Consider the following 17,837-nt stretch of genomic DNA (forward strand, 5'->3'; position numbering starts at 1 on the left):
GTTCCTTTACTAAGGTTGGCGTTACCTAGTTGGCCTTATGATTGTAAATAAGATTCCTTTACTAATTAAGGTTTCTTATTTTTGGCCGCTTTCTTTTAGGAAATTTGATGTTTCTCTTTCTAGCAATTATCAAGAGGAGGTCGTCAGACATGTAGTTAATCTTATAGATTTGTAACTTGATGGTCGATCTCCTTATGGGAGCAATGTGCATCAAGGAAATTAATATATCCCTGTTTCAGTGTCCTCTGTTTATATTGTGGACGTTTTTGCCTTTATTTACCTTGTTACTTAGTTAAAGTTACTTATTAGACCATTGAGGTGGCCAGTGGTTGTAATCCCCCACAATTTTAAAGAATTTTCATAAATATATTAAAGTATTTATGTAGTTATATTTAAATCCAAATGAGTTTGGAAAATGATTTGACTTTTAAAAAGGGTTGATATTTTAAAAGTCAACTGAAATTATTTTTCATAGCTTAATAAAATTTGAAATATTTTAATTAAGCATGTTTTAATAAGAGTTTTAATTACTAAAAGTATATTGAAAAGGTAGTTAATGGAATCGAAAGCCCAAAAGTGATAAAAAGGGAAAGAGTAATTTGATGACTAAAGTTTTAGATAGCCCATCTATTAGTGATCAAGGTTCATTAATCAAAATCTCTTTTCCTAATCCCACAAATACAAGCCTTTATATAAATATCCTAAAAACCCAATTATTTTACGCTACACACTTTATTTTCTCCTCCTTCTCACCTCATTCCTCTCTCTCCACTCGGCTTTCACTCTCTCCTCCTTTGTGCGTCGTTCTTCAAGTTTTCCCTCAAAAATTTGTTTCTTCTTCTTCAAGTAACTTTTCTTGTTGAACAAGAAACGTCACAAATCTTTGTTTGAACCAAGAACCCTGCTGCCGTGCTGCTGTCGTGGCTGTTGTGCTGTCCGGCGCTCCTCTTCCTCCTTGTTGTTGGTTGTTTTTCTTTCTTCCTCTCTAAGATTCCATTAAAGTACTCGTTTTTACGTTATTTTATTAATAATTAGCATGTTTATGATTTAAATTACTTTTTATATGCCTAAAATATTTCGGTCATTATGTTTATTAGTATAATAAATTCAGATTTTAATGTTAAGTTTATTTTAGTTTTTATCATGAAATTTTAGTTTTTAGGGTTTTTAATTACTAGAAACTATATATATAAAGTATAAATCATGAATTTGGTTAGTACATAATTTTATATGTATTGAATATATTTTCAGAAGATTTATTAAATTTTATAAATGCTGTAATTTCATAAAATAAGTATTTAAGAGTTTTAAATGATTTTTAATCACTAGAATAGTTGTACCATACTAGGGATTAAAAATAACGAAAGTTTGGTATGTAAAAACGATTTTAAAACACGTTTAAGGGGGTTTTTGATCGTTCTAAAGTTGCTGTAAATTTTTAGTTCGAGATATTTATTTCATTATTTTATTTTCTAGGCGGAGATTTCGTAGTAGGAGACTTTTAGCGAGTAAAAGTGGCCTACGATTTGTTTATACAAGGTACGTACATCGTCTACGTGCTATGTGATTTAGAAGCATGCTCTAAGAGTATTTTATTTATTAGTATCATGTATAGGACTCTATTTGTTCATATATATGATTACTGGAATTGTTTTACATGTTATTTGCTGTGTGCTACATGTAAACTAGAAGTGTTTATGATTATAAATGTTTGTATGAAGATTGATGCAAGCAGGATAAGTCAAGTTTATTTATTAATTCGTGAGTGAATTAATGTAAGTTAGAGTGAATCATGTTTTACATGGATTCTTGAGTATTTATTATCTTATAAGGACCGTGGATCTTATTTGGTAAGTGACAAGTTATACCTATATAAAGGTAAAGTTTATTGTTGACTAGGTTCAACAAGTAAGTTGGTAAAGGTTAAAAAGGAAGTTAAAGGAGTCTTGTTGATAAGTTGTGATCACTTGTTAATCCAAAGATAAAAAGAATTCGTTATGATTGTGTGATTATTAATTGTGTGTATTTCTTGGTTGTTGTGTCAACACAAGTAATAAAATATATTCAACGTAAAGTGAAACGAGAATAGGTTATAGACTTTAGACTGGTGCACGTCTAGAGTTGGACATAAGGGTTGGGTTATGGTGACGTGCCATAGCTTTTCTAGGAATGATTGATCACCATCCCTCTTTATTTCAAAGGTTCCTCGATATCGCAGGTCACTCTGAAATGCGGAGTCGGCCGCATTTCATCTTAGTAGGCAAGACAACTCGTCCAATAACTATTCCATTTAAGTGTAAAAAGTTGGTTTAAGTTAGTTCAGTAAAAGTTGTCTGCAGATTATTATATACTTATGTTATTATTTATTCCTGCATGTTATTTTGTAGTATCATGTTTAGGATTTTTATGTCTGATATGTAGTACTCAGCTTTGCTGATTACGTGCTTGTTGTGTTTGTGATCATGGCTTTGCCTATTGATCCTGTGGTGATCCTTCGGGGAGCAGAGTCAAGACAGCATTGACATTACAGGTTCGCAGATGCATCTCATTGGGAATCTGGAATGGAGAGACTCTTGTATTACTAGTATCATTTAAGTTGTTTTCGTAGGAACTTATGTTTTCAGACAATAGTTAAGTTGGTGTGTTTAGTTCTGACATTGTTATTGATTTCATAAGTTTTAATAAAGTTGTTTTAGAAAGTTGTTTTCCGCTGCAAAATTCTGAGTAAGCCGAAACGTTATCACACGGGCGATAATGCCTGTGTAATTCTCTAAGTTTTATATTATAAAGTTATTTCTAGAAAGAGATAATTATCGGGGTGTTACAGTGGTAAGATGCCCCTAAGTAAATAACTGTAAATAAAAAGTAAGAAAGCAATGTAGAGAGAAAGTAGAATTGTATTATATGAATTTTGCTTGGCCAAATACCAAGGTACAAGCATACATATTTATCTTTCTTCTTTGTGCAGAGGCACTTGTGTTAAAAACTATTAGCTACAAGATTTTCTTGATGGGTTAGATGTGATACTTCTTCAAGGTATCTGAGTTCCAAGTACGCTGAATAGGACGTCCACTCATGTCTTGGAGACGAAAAGTACCACTTCGCACTTCTTGGACGATTAGATAGGGCCCTTTCCAATTTCGTGTTAGCTTACCTAATTCTTTGGCTCTTTCGACGGCTTCCATCTTCCTTAGGACCAAATCCCCACTTTGAACGGTCGTCTTGCGACTCTCTTGTTGAAATTTCGAGCCATTCGAAACTTGTACAATTGCATTCTTAGAAGTGCATTGCCCCTGACCTCTGGTCCAGAGTCGTGCATAAGGAAGCCCAATTGGCTTCTTCTGTACATAGCATGACTCTTAAAGTAGGTTCTTCTATTTCAATGGGCAATATCAGTGTCATAGACTAGCATGAAAGGGGTCTCTCTAGTAGAATTCTTGGTTGTGGTTCTAATGGACCATAATACCAACTGTAACTCTTTTACCCATAGCCCTTTGGCATTGTCCAGCTCCTTTTTATGCAATTCGACACGATTTTGTTGAATGATTTCACCTGTCCATTGGCCTGTGGGTGAGCTACAGTTGCAAAGTGAGCTTTTATCTCTCTCTCCTTTAGTTTTGGTCTCAAACTGTGGTCCATTGTCAAAGATAATGGATTGTGGCATGCCGAATCTTATAATAAATTCTAAATGAAACCTTTGACATCATTTGTTGTGATTCCCCATATAGCTTCAGCCTCAACCTATTTAGTGAAGTAGTCCACAGCTACAATCACAAACTTCTTCTATCCAACCGCCATAGGAAAAGATCCTAGGATATCCATGCCCCATTTGGCAAAAGAAAGTGGGAACAAAACTGGGGTCAAGTAGTTAGATGGCTTCTAGCAACTATCGCATTGTTTGGCATAAATAAGGGCGTCTTCCTTTAAGGTGGGCCAATAATACCCAGTCCTTAAAGCTTTTCCCTCAAATGTTCTTCCCCATATGTGGGAAGCACAAGCTCCTTCATGGAGTTCTTTCAATACCTCCAATCCATCCTCTCTAGTGATGCACTTCAAAAGAGGACGGTTGAATGCTTTCTTGTAGAGAGTATCATCCCATAGCTCAAACCGTTTGTTTCTTGCTTTCACATACTTAGCTTCTACAGGATCAGAAGGTAACCAACCTGTTTTCTTGAATTCTATTATAAGATCCATCCAAACTGCCCCTCGGCTAAGAAATATCACTTGTTCTTGGTCAATACTCTTTTTTGGGTTTACTTTCCAAAATACTATTCTTGGTGAATCACAATCAGCCGAGCTAGCCAACTATGAGAAAGCATCTGCTTGGTGATTTCTGACCTTAGAACTTGGTTAAGAACAAATCGTTTCAAGGGCTCAATCTCATCCTTGATTAGACGCATATATTTGCTCATAGATGCCTCTTTACATTTAAAGTCTCCATTGACTTAATTGAAGACTAGAAGAGAGTCTGATTTAGCCTTAATCTCTAAAGCTCAAGCCGCTTTTCACATTTTGATTACAGCCAAAAGCGCTTCATACTCTGCTTTATTATTCGACGCTTGAAATTGGGACCTTAGTGCATACTTAAACTTATTATCTCCTTCTGGAGACTGACAAATTATTCATGCCCCACACCCATTGACGGTAGACGATCCATCCACCTTGAGCGTCCAGTGCTTCCTTCCTCAGTTGGATCTATTATACGTTCTATAGTTGGCCGAGTAAGCTCAACTATAAAATCTGCCAAAGCATTCCCCTTGATCGCCTTCTAGGTTCAAAAGTTAGGTCGAACATGTTCAACTCTACCGCCCATTTGAGCACTCGTCCTGAGGCTTCCATCTTTTGTAAAAGTTGCTTCAGAGGTTGGTCAGTATAGATTGGTATATTGTGGGCCAAAAAGTACGGCCTCAGTTTCCTGCTGGCTATAACAAGTGTCAACCCAAACTTCTCTACCAGTGGATACTTACACTCCGTGTCTTTGAGCATATGACTCACAAAGTACACTGGAACTAGTATGGATTCTCTTTAAGCCACCAACACATCACTTACATCTTGAGGCGACACGGCCAAGTATACAAATAATTTTTCCCCCTCGGCTCAAATGAGGCAATTGACGAAGGTGATCTTTTACTTGCTGAAGCGCTTGTTCAGCTTCTTATGTCCACTCAAACTTGGCTTTTTTCTTGATTGTTGAGAAGAAATGATGACATTAATCACCTGATTTAGACAAGAATCGTCCAAGGTAATTAAGCTAAGCACACCGTCAGACGGTGTACTTCCATAATCTTAGACGGGGATGTCATATTCAAAATCTTCTGGATCTTATCAGGATTAGCTTCTATCCCCCTTTGATCGACCAAGAACCCTAAGAATTTCCCAACTACCACCCCAAAGACACATTTCTTGGGATTTAATTTCAATTTGAATCTTCGGAGGGTTTCGAAGGTTTCTCTCAGGTCGCCAATATGACCTTGCTCCTGCCGGCTTTTTACTATCATATCATCGATATAAGTGCTTCCATATTTCTTCCCACTTGCGGCTGAAAAACTGTGTTTATTAGCCGCTGAAAGGTGGATGGTGCATTTCGAGGACCGAAAGGCATCCTGAGCCAGCCATAAAGCCCTTTCTCTGTGATAAAATGACGTTTTATCCTAATCCTCCGGCCACATAGGGATTTGGTGGAATCCAGAATAGGCATCCATGAAACTCAGCAATGCATAGCCAATTGCGGAGTCTACCAGCCGGTCTAACTTAGGCAAAGGGAAGTTGTTCTTAGGACAGGCCTTGTTAAGATCGGTGTAATCCACAAAAATTCTCCATGCGTCGTTGGGCTTGGGCACCATGATAACTTCTTGGTCAACAGCCTGATTCCTGGCCGGACCCAAATGCCTCTTCTTCTGACGAACCGACTTCAAACTTAGATATATATTCAGCTTGTGAACTGCTACTTCAAGATTAATTCTCAGCATTTCTTCAATACTGTAGGCAAACACATCCTCAAACTCCTTTAACAACCTTACTAGCTCAACTTTCAAGTTGGGGGCAAGAGTAGACCCAATCTTCAGTGTCCTTTCTAGACGAGCATTATCTATACAGACGTCCTCTGGGGTCTCTACAGGCTCTGGACACTCAAGCGTCGCGCCCATGATGGTCATCACTTCCTCTGACGAGGGTGATTCATCTTTGACGGGCATGTATTTCCTCTTCTTCCCTGGTAAGAGACTGGACGGTTTGCTTGGAGAAGCAACCTGCGTCTGAGGACTTTCAACCACCGACCTCCGAGCGTCCACTTGGCTTTTTACAAACTCGGCCGCTTTGCTCTCACCAGATATCTTTGTTTGATCTGGCTTCTCTCCTTTCCATGATGAGGGTCTCAACGTTGTGAGGTAGCATTCTCTGGCTGCCTGCTGGTCTCCGATCCATATAAAGATATAATTTTACCACCATCACATTCAAACTTCATGAGCATGAGATGGGTGACTATCACAGCCTTAATATGATTCAACGTTGGTAGTCCGAATACGACATTATAGGCAGTCAAGTCTCTGACGACCAAGAACTTAACAAACAATGTTCGAGAAGCCTCCTTTTCTCCAACTTGAACGGGCAATTTAACTGTTCCCATTTGATGGATGACTCCTTCCCCAAATTCACTACTACAAAAAGGGCCTAGGAAATCGATTGAAAATGGCCTAGAAAACCGAACTATAACACATCTCCATCTCACATGTGTCCTAGGTTAAGAGACTGGTTATAATGTCTGATTTTTTTGTTTATTTAGGAGACCAGTTGATAGGTAAAACCAGTCTCTTAGATAAGTGTATATATAATATGTAAAGAGGTTAGGAGACCATTTAACATTAAAAACCAGTCTCCTTAGCTTACGCTTTGAAACCATCTATTGACCACAACCGGTTTCTTATGTTTATTATACGTTTTTTAAAGTAAAATGTTACAATATACATACATTATCATGTATTTGCACCCCCTTGTATGTACGCTTTTTCAAAAAAAATAAAAAAAAAATTATTTTTTTAATTTTTTTTTTACAGATTTGTATAACAATTTATAAATAGCCACAATAATATTATTAAAACTAAATTATTTCTTGCTTCATTCATCATGTCAAAAAACATATTTGCTACATTTAATTTATATACGAAACCAATTTTATTCAAAACATCAATTTCTTCTAATAATGTCTTAAAATAAGAGGGCGTTTGGTTCGTTGAGAGGAAAGGAAAAGGGTATGAGAAAGGGTTACAAGAGGAATGGAAAGGGTTTCCCTTTGATTAAAAATGTTGTTTGGTTAGGAACATCAAAGGAAATGGAAAATTATTATTATTAAAATAATAATAAAAATAATATTTATAATAATAGTTTTTAAATAATAATAAATAAATAATAATAATAATAATAAATAATTATTTAAAATAAAAATTATTATAATAATAATTAAAATAATAATAAATAAATAAATAACATATAATAATAAATAATAATACAACAATAACAAATAATTATAACAATAAATTATAATAATAATATATGATAATAATAAATAATAATTATTATTATTATTAAATAATAATCATAAATGTAAAAATAAATAAATAATAATAATAAATAATAAATAGTAATATTAATAATAATAAATAATAATAAATAATAAATAATAATAATGATAATAAAAATAATAATGATATTAATAATAATAAATATTTATAATAAATAAATATTATAAAAAAAATAAAAAAATAATAAAAAAAATAAAAATAATAATAAAAATAAAAATAAAAATAAAAATAAAAATAATAATAATAAATAATAATAATAATAATAATAATAATAATAATTTTATGGTAGAGGGATATGGGGTAATCCCAAACCTTGGGGGGTGGTGGGGAATCAATCTAAGGGTAAGGAGGGTAATCCTAATAAGAAAAAGGGGTAAAGGGTTTGAAAAAACACACTAACCAAACACTCACAAAGGGAAACAAGGAACTCAATTCCCATTCCCTTTCTTGAAACCCTCCAACCAAACGCCCCCTAAGTTTCTATAATCTAATGCTAGCTACTAAAACTAAAATTCTAAAATAATCAAATAATATGTATAATTCAAACTTGACCATCGTCTTCAATCTCCATCGTCTTGTGTTTGATTGTTTAGATAATTCACCCACATATCTCTTAGTTCGTCAATCATCTCTTGGGAATACGTGCTAGGAATCCCTGGAAAGTACTATAAAATAATTTCAAATAATTATAATTAGAATTAGTAAAAATATGTATCTCTATCATATAAGGCAACACATGGGGGGACACCAAAAAATAAGAAAAGGGGAAAAAAAGAGAATGGTAACTGCCAACCATATTTCCCAAAAAAAAAAACAAATTATAAACCCTAATTTATCTCTAACTCCAACAAACAAGTTACACTGCAACATCTTCTTCATCATCAGTATATTATTTTCTTGATCATTTGTAAACAAAAAACATAACACTGACAACTACAATTCCCTTTCTCGATTTTTGTAAACAACTTTAGACGAAAATTTTTACTAAAATTAATTAAAGAATATATGATTTCGCACGCATAGCGTGCATATAAGGCTAGTCATATATTACAAAACAAAAAATTGAACAGCAGAACAGAATCAAACCCTCTGTAGAACAAAAAAGTGATTCAGTTTACTCACAAGAAAAATGCCAGTCACGATCATATATGTGCTGATGAAAATTTCTCAGAATAGGCAATTTGACGTCGTTATCTATGCTTGTATCATCCTCTGTAGATCTGTCAAACCCAAAAGCAATAAGACATAAGATACATACTCAATATGTACAGTAATGTTGATCAAACTGACCTTCGACATAAAATGATGACCATTACTCATTAGAAAACAATAAATACATTTCCTCACTGGCTCGCATATAACCCTGTTTTCATGCTACGCTATTAAGTTAAAGGAACATAGTAGGTGCAAGGATGAAAGCATTAGTGTATCATCCTCGAGAGTTGCTCCCACCCTTAAGTACACTCCTAAGAAACGGTAATCACTCGATTGTGAAGAAAAATAAATCATGCAATAATGACCCCCAAGGATGGGTGTCAAGTACGAGTCCGGATCCTCTAGAGTTCTAGTGAAACTCTACAAGGTAGAGTTGTATCCGAGCCATACATTTTAAAATCAAAGGCTTATATTGGTAGAATGGAAAGATTTAGGGGTGGATTTGATGAGATAAAATAGGGGGGATTTTGGAAAGAGAATATATGAGCCATTGATTTTTTATTCAATGGTTGATATTGCTCAAACTCTACCTTGTAGAGTTATTTTACAACTCTAGAGGATCCAAACACGTCAAGTACCATAAGATGTCCAAAAGATCAAGAAAAATCCAAGAGTTGTACAAAAGACTAAAAAATAGAACACATCTGAAAATGGAAAGAGAAGAGATGAGATGTGACATCTCATTAATCCTGTGACATCCTTAAAGCATTCGTTAAAATATTCTTTTTCCCTCCACATATAACACAATCAACCACATACTGGGTTTGGCTGAGCCAATAGTGCTTCTCGTAAAAGAACTATAAAGCAACTTTATAATCACTTGGAGACTGAGCTAAACATTCCTAATAACATCTTGTCAAGAGGATATGTAGCCAGAGCAACACTTGCAAACCCATCAAAAAAGTCGAAACTGCATATATATAATCAATTAAAACAATATTCAGCTGATATGGCATGCATGGTTTCAATTGTTGAGCTTGAAGAGACAAACCTATAGTGTCGAGGGCTCGAAGGACCAAGTAAAAGATACATACCTGTGATGCAAATAGTAGAAATGATAAGCAAAGATACGAACCCACATAAGGAGAAATAAAATCTTAAACATTGTTTTGAAAACTAAGATTTTCCTACCAGTAAGAAAACATAATAGAAAATCCAGGTTTTAAAGAAGCTTATACTTTGTTGATTTCCTGTGTCAAATGAGGTAAGAATTCAGTGCGATTCTCATGTATCTTAATTCTTGATACCACCATCATCACCACCACCCTACCCCACCCCCAAGAAAATCGAAGGCCTACAACATATGTTGGCCAACTAGATGGAGATATTGAGTGATTGATGATGACTACCATAACATAGAGGCCCATAAAACAGGGAAAACAATGAAATGAAGCAAAGAAAAGGCGACGGAGGGAGTAAGCTTGTACCAAAAGTCCCTAAAGAAGTTGAAGGAAGAAGGTCAATAAAATTGGGGGATAAAACTATAATTTGCTCGGGTCGAGTCCAAATATGCCAAGAAGAAAACATGTTCCCTAGTCCAAAAACTTTACAAGCAAACACACAGACAGCAAGAGATACAACATTATACTTTTGTAGGGTCTCCATTTCAGTATACATTTATTGCCAAATTGCATGCGTACATCAAATTGTGTATCACAAATCCCAGGACCAGCAGCTAAGAGAACAATAAGATGAAATCCTTTCATCAAAAAGTTACGATACCATTTTCTCTGATTATAAGTAGCAAAATGGGATATATTAGTTTTCATTCTGTAAGTCAAAGAACAACTTACAGGGTATGATCAAGGTCGAGGAGCAAAACCGCGGCAAGAGCCTTCTCCTCAAGATGAGCGCGAGAACCAAATGCAACAACAAGAACAACAGGTATTTCCAAACTTGAATTACCAGCAACAGTAGCCAAATCTAACTCTTTTCCAGCAACTGTACGGATCTGATGGGCAATACACCAGCTACTCTATGAGCAAGTATGCATCTAATTATTTAATCTCCATCATTCTCCGCATTACTTGATCTTAAATTATATAAATGACACCAACCTGGGTTTCAAGTTTCTCCGAATCATTGACCTTGGTCGCTCCATCTTCATCCAACATGAGAAGTAATTCACCACGTGAATGAAGCATTCCCTATAAGCAAAGAGCTGCAATCAGTTATTGCCAAATTGCATGCATACATCAAACTTTCTTGAGAAGCATTATAAATACTTCTAAGTAGAAGTTGCTGACTAGCCTGAGTTAAGTCACTTTTCTTATAGCTTCTCCCTTTCCATAGTTTCTTCCAAGAAGAAGAACCCTGACATTATCCACCTTATACTTTTTGACAAAGTAAAAAGCGACTCTTTTCGTCCTATCAACACTCCCATCATCCACAATCATCACCTAACAAGACAATAGAAGTTTACGATTGTTAAGGACCGCATAAAAAAGATTCTACTTATGTGTATATCACACATTGCTTCTGACAACTACGTCTAAAATAAACTCTTTTTCTAATGCTCAAGGCTACTTTGAGACAAGAGAACTTAAACAAACCTAGACAAATAGACCTTAGAAGCACATGCAAAATCCCTCACCCAATGCAATATAGACAAAACTTTTCAAATTATCCTAGCATCAAGATCCATGTTATTTGTCAATGCATGAGCTAAAATTAGAGAGCTCGACTAATACAATTGATATAATGCATCAGAAAGCAATCTAATCGCCAAGTCAAAAGTAAAATATCATCTTACATCCCTTTTCAAAGGGCAAGTATCACCAAACCAAAACATGTAAGATGGAACCACAATTTCCAGTGGGTTATTAAGTCATAGCTCATAAGAGATTGTCATTTGATCTCAATGACAGAAGAAAAAAATACATTATAGAATAAATGAAACGTAGGAGGGAGGCACGGGAATTAAGGAGAGGGGAGAGAGAGAGGGAGAGAAATAGAAAGAGGGACCCGTGTGATGAAGGGAGAGGGAGAGAAAAGTAAATGCTAAATAGAGTAACGTTTCATACATCTTGAAACGGCCTAAAATGGTAAGTATTCCCTTTATTTTAGAAAGGAGGGAGTAAGATTAATTTTACAACTAGGAAATGGGAGATCAAGTGAATTGAATTTCCTTTGAAAAATCAAAACTAAAACCAATACTATATTGGTACTCCCTGTGTCAACCTTTAACATTCTTGCACATAATACACTTGCTGCTAGTTAGAAACTACACTATGGTCTATACATCTGTTTTATGTTCTACAAACACAAACTTCTATGAGATAATTTCTTTCAAGAAATGTACCAAAATCTTAAAATTAAAAAAACATATTATTCCAATGAAATACAAAGCAATGCAAATTAAAAGAACCCTTTGCACGCAACTAAGAGTATACCTCAAAAGTAAATAATGTATCCTTCTCTCCACGCTGTTGCAAATAGTTGACAATAAGACAAAAAATGAGTATATCTTAGGTCTCTCCCTGTGTTGCAAATTGCAGTCAATAGACAATATATGAATATACTTAATTAGGTCCCCAAGGTGGTGAAATGATTCTAATGCTCTATTATTAGTTCATACATACAAGGTGATATATAATTCCGACCATGCCTTCAGAAAGGGAAAGAAGATAAATTCTTTCAGCAATTTTCACAATATGATGGCAAATGTACCCCTAGACCTATACTTAAGTATCATTATTAAACCAGCACACAAAAATTGGAAATATTTGAAGATCTTGAAAACGATAACTGAAATCCGTCCTAATTCACACAAGTTTGTTCACTGTGCTGATCTTATTTACACTACTTTTTGCTACATCCTACACTTTAAACAGTAGCAACATCCCATTTGTTAAGCGTGAAACATCAGAAAATACGCCAGATTGTCAGTGCAGCGACTCTCACTCCTCTCTAATTTTATCGACTTTCTCGTCTCAATTATGAGCACCAAGGTATTATCAAAAGATACACTATTTATTTGAAATTTGAATTGAATGAACGACATAATAGACCAACATTTACAATACTTGTGAAGTACAATCTCCTGGAGTCCAAAGGTTGTATGCAATAACTAATATTATTTGTCACTTAAATATGCAGACAGAGAAAAGTATAGCTATTATTTTTAGGGGAACATACATAATTTTCAAAGTATAAGTTGTGGATAACATTCAACAGAAATATCCATAAGGATCCCAAGAGTATAAATGGTGTAACTGAAAGAAAATCATCTTAGAGGCAATGCTTGGATTGGGAGGCAACGCATTAAGGGGGTAATGGATTCATTCATGGAGACAAAATGAAGTCAATGTAGATGAATTTGGGTTCAGGTAGAAGAGATAGGGTATATAATGCGAGGAGGGAGAGACGAAAAGGGAACTATTACCCTTACTTTGGGAGGTAATACATTATCCTATGGGAATGGTATGGTGGATAACTATTATTCAAAAAATGAGGGTGAAAATTTCCACCTCCTTACACAATCATTACCTCATCCCATCTACCACCAAACCCATCCACCTTGAATCTCTTTATAATTTCAAAACCCCTGAATAAATTATTCTCAATCCAAACTTGTTCTATAAGGAGAAAACAAATAGAAAAGAAGAAATATTAAAAGGCCTAGATATTGTTGTATTCTTGTAATCTTACTTCATGGTTTCATCAAGTGCACTTAGAAGTCGGTGTTCCTTGTTGAATGCAGGAATGATCAAAGATATATATTTCTCTACAGGATCAAAAAGAGAAGGGCATGGAACCTGAGAAGATTGTTTCTAGTGGAGTTAATGTTTCTAATAACAACATAATGTCCAAAGTATCCTCAAACAATGCTTTATAGCTTGGTTAAGTAGAGAGAATCTTCAGAACATCTGAAAAGCATAAAATCAGTACTACCACTAGAGAAGTTGATGCAATTGTGCTTTTAAAAGTTCGTTAATTTAGATTTTACGGAATAATTGACATTACCAGTCCCAACTATGGTCAGTTCACTTTGAAAGGTTCCAACTTTTAGTTATCTCATAGCAATCCCAAGTTTTAGGGGTGTTTCTTCACAAAATGGTCCTTCACCTTTTCTAACATGTTAAGTTGGTTGTTTCTAGACAATTTTCACATTTAGTTGACATGGAAGCAAAGGACTTTAGGGTAGTCCTAGTATTGTCTGTCATCCCCTTAAAGTAGAGAAACTCACACTACAGAGACATAATTCAATAGATCCAGACAGAACCCCGAGAGTCAGGCTCTAGAAGAATTCCTTTCTGTGTCTGCTAGCATTACTATTAAGCTTCAACTATCAAATTTAAGGATACCAGTCAGTATCCTAACTAGCAAACAGACTGACAGGAGAAAAAGATAAAACATCTCAGTCCGCTTTGTAAACCATGAACAACACTGCATACTCACAACCCATTTTATTTCGTTGGTTTGTTTTTGGTTTTATAGCATGTCGTCATCTAAGTAACGAAAATCTAATAAAATCGTCTAAAGTAATAAACAATCTTCATATTCTGTAAGAACTAAATACTAAAATCAAACAAACCAATACAGATCAAATCAATGATTACTAAGAACTTTATGAATTTTACGAAAGCAAAGATAATGTTAGTCAACTAACCTGAAATCGAAGAACAATGTGAGAGCCCTGATTATAGCGAAAAGAATTGATGAATTGAATCACAAATTCCAGAAGCTACGGCGAAAAGAATTGACGAAAAGAATCACAAATTGACGAAAACAATTGACGAAAAGAATCACAAATTCCAGAAGAATTGACGAATTGAATCACAAATTGACGAATTGAACAATGTGAGAGCCCTAATTATGAATTTTATGAAAGCAAAGATGAAAATGTGATGGAAGAATTTGGATTATGGCCTTATGGGGAGTGGTGGTTTTAGGATGGTGTGCGACTTCAAGAAGCTATGGCGAGGTTGTTCGAGAAGCTATGGCGAGGTTGTTCAAAAAGCTTTGTTCTGGTTTTCTCTTTGTTTCTTTTGACAAGTATTGACCACGATGCATATAGAGAGAACAATATTAGGAGAGGTAGTTTTTTTTCTATTGTATTTGTTGCATAATTTTAAAAGTAAATATATTTATGTTTAGAACTTATACTGTATTGGTATTAATTGAAAAGATATTAAATTTTAAAATTATTATTTTTAGAAAACCGGTTCAAGTTAGAATATCTTCACAAGAAGAATATATACGTATAATAGTGTATTATGTTGAAAAAAAGTTTGAATTAAAAAAATAAAATATTTCAAGGAAACCGGTTTTACTTAGAAGCAGTCTCTTATTTCACAATAACTTTTTTTATTAGTCAAATACTTAAACTTAAGAGATTGATTTTAGATAATCAATGGTTTTCTACATTTAAGAAATGGGTTAGTAACCTCAACCGGTCTCCTATAGGAAATCTCTTTGGCTATTTTTGTAGTAGTGAAACCCGATAATTGGGTGATGAACTGGGACTAAGTTACCCTCGTCGAACTTTGATCTGGACAAACAATCAGCAATTATCCGTTGAACTTCCCGTATCAATCAAAATCCTCCTGACTCTAAGATTCGCTATTTTCATCTCCACCACCAAGAGATGCTCATGGAGGTTTTCAACTTTCCCTAATCCAGCTCAGTGACTACCACTTTAGGGAATGGATCATCCTTTGCCTGATTGGTTAGTAGGACTTGACCAAGTTCCCTAAGGGAGTTCTTATGCCCTCTATTGGTCGGCCCACCAGCAGCAAATCCTCCTGATATTATGAGAACAACATCCTCGTCAGTACTTTCGCTTTCCTTCTTTCTGCTTTGACGATCATCTTTCTTCTGAAACTTCCTTCCCCCTTAGGGAAAGTATGAATACATATTCCCTTTCCGAGCTAAGTCCTCTAAGGCTCTCTTGAGGTGCCTACACTCGTGAGTCTCATGGCCACAATCCTTGTGAAAGTGGCAATACTTGCTTTTATCCCTATTTCTATAGGGAGTCTTCATCTGTTGAGGCCTTAAGCTCATACTGATCTTTAATCTCCATGAGAATGGAGTATTGATCTTTGCTGAAGGCTATAAGCTCTACCGAGGTTTCAGATTCTCTTATTTTACTTTGTCGAGACGAAGTTGTGAAGGAAGTCAGGGCCCATGTCTCAGCTTTTTTAGGATTGTTTTTCTTTGGCTGAGTTGTTTCTTCAACCTTCTTGGATGAATGCTTTAACCTCTCTGAGAGCCTCGGCTAAAGTGGTGATCCTCTTTTTCACAAGATCAAATTTAAAGCTTCTCGACCTCAAACCTCTGATGAAGGCGTCAAAAGCAACCCCAATATTGAGGTCCTGTATTTGTAAAGCCTCCAAATTGAACCTCTTAACAGAACTTCTCAAAGCTTCTTTTGGTCCTTGGATAATCTTACCCAGGTGCATGCTAGTCTTTTGTTCTTGCCGATTTGCCCACAAAATGACTGGTAAAGAGGTAGCTGAGTTCTGTGAAGTTGTTCTCTGAGTTAGGGGGAAGATTATTAAACCATTTATGAGCCACACCTTTTAGGGTGGCTGGAAAATTTTTACACCAAGTGGCATCATCGATAACCTGGACATACATTTGGTGCTTGTATGTAGATAAGTGATCATTCGGATCTGTGGTTCCATCAAAAGGTCCTATTGTAGGGAGCTTAACCTTTGGGAAAGGGGGCGCCTCCATGATTCTAGCCGAAAATGGAGTCGGCCAGTTAATCCGGAGAGCTCCAGGCCGTCCCTCGGTGACTATGTGATCCCTACGGTATTCCTTTAGTACAAGGTTAGAGAAGGTGTTTGCGGGCCCTGGTCGCCTGTACACCATAGGTTGTAGCACTGTTTTTTCCTGCCTTGGATGAACAACAAAAGTACCTAAACTTTTCCCCTCTATTTTGGATGGCAGCCTCAACGGAGGATCCCTCAGATATAGGGTGGGTCTAGTGGCCGAACGTTGTAAGGCTGCAGCCTTCTTCGCCTCTAGATACTCTCGAGCATCCATTTCCATCTGATGATCATTTAGACGAGCATTATCTTAAGTTTCTGACCACATAGCTTCCAGTCCATCTTCCTTCGCTGCTCGGTAACTTCTGGCTGGCCTCTTAGAGAGTTCCTCACGAGCAGGCTGGCTTGGACCTGGACGGTCCTCCTGGGAATGTCCGCTAAGAGGGTTAACAGCAACTGGATCTGGGTTCACTTGAAAAAAAAATAGCATATTGCTATTGATTTGTTCCTGAATGACTGCAGCCATATTAGTATGAAAATCATTCAGGAAGCTTTCTAGATGGCAGCAGTCACTAGACGTTCAAGGTTTTCCTAAATGACAGGCTCTCGACTTCTTCCAGGAACATTGACGATAGTCGGAGGCCTATCCCTTCCTCGAGTTGGCCTTTCATCATCCACCGTGTATTCTACTCGAACCTCAAAACTTCAGTTTCTTGCTATATTGGATGAGTGACAGTCGTCATCGTTGCGTCTCCTCATAGACGGCGCCAAATGTTACGTAGTTATGAACTAGTAAATACACTGCTATTCTACACAGGTTCTTCAATGGAGACTTGTGCATTGATATCCCGGTCAAATGATCCCGAACCCGAGCTTCGTTCCGGAACCTGCAAAAAGGGACCCACCCTGGAGTTTTGGGTGGTGGCTCCCCCTCCAAAGCTTAAGTTAGATATCAGGAGTAAAAAGAGAAAGTTTAGAGAGAGAAAGTACACTAGTAGAATAAATGCGTATTGCTGCGGTCAAAAAGTGGCATATTGCTGCGGTTTTGGGCGCGCAACAATTAAGGGGGCAGCAATAGGTAATAATTATATTGCTGCGGTTTTAAACCGCAGCAATAGGTAAAGATATTGTTGCGATTTCTAGCCAAAACCGCAGCAATATGTTTATTTTTAATTAAAATAGTACTAAGTATTGCTGCGGTTTTAGCTTGGAACCGCAGCAATATCTTGGCCTATTGTTGTGGTTGTTGCTCAAAACCGCAACAGTAGGTCATGGTACAGGTAATTTTTTTTTTTTGCGTTTTTCAATTAAATTTGAAAGAATGAAATCA

General features: G+C 36.0%; 1 non-coding gene across 5 annotated transcripts; it reads right to left on the reverse strand.

The window, feature by feature from the left end:
• Nucleotides 1–7,065: 7,065 nt before the first annotated feature.
• Nucleotides 7,066–14,813, reverse strand: LOC104906520 (uncharacterized). 5 transcript variants are annotated; one of them, XR_008968821.1, is made up of 8 exons: nucleotides 14,404–14,813; nucleotides 12,185–12,271; nucleotides 11,018–11,191; nucleotides 10,850–10,939; nucleotides 10,586–10,743; nucleotides 9,784–9,826; nucleotides 8,700–8,797; nucleotides 7,066–8,242 (listed from the first exon to the last, which is right to left on the reverse strand). It is a non-coding gene; the product is annotated as an uncharacterized LOC104906520 (transcript). The 5 variants fall into 5 exon arrangements; XR_008968820.1 differs by having other exon boundaries at nucleotides 12,185–12,217; nucleotides 14,404–14,811; XR_007272743.2 differs by lacking the exon at nucleotides 12,185–12,271 and having other exon boundaries at nucleotides 10,586–10,762.
• Between the last annotated feature and the right edge of the window lie 3,024 nt (nucleotides 14,814–17,837).

Source organism: Beta vulgaris, chromosome 3 (genome assembly GCF_026745355.1).
Source record: "Beta vulgaris subsp. vulgaris cultivar EL10 chromosome 3, EL10.2, whole genome shotgun sequence".
NCBI lineage: Eukaryota > Viridiplantae > Streptophyta > Magnoliopsida > Caryophyllales > Amaranthaceae > Beta > Beta vulgaris.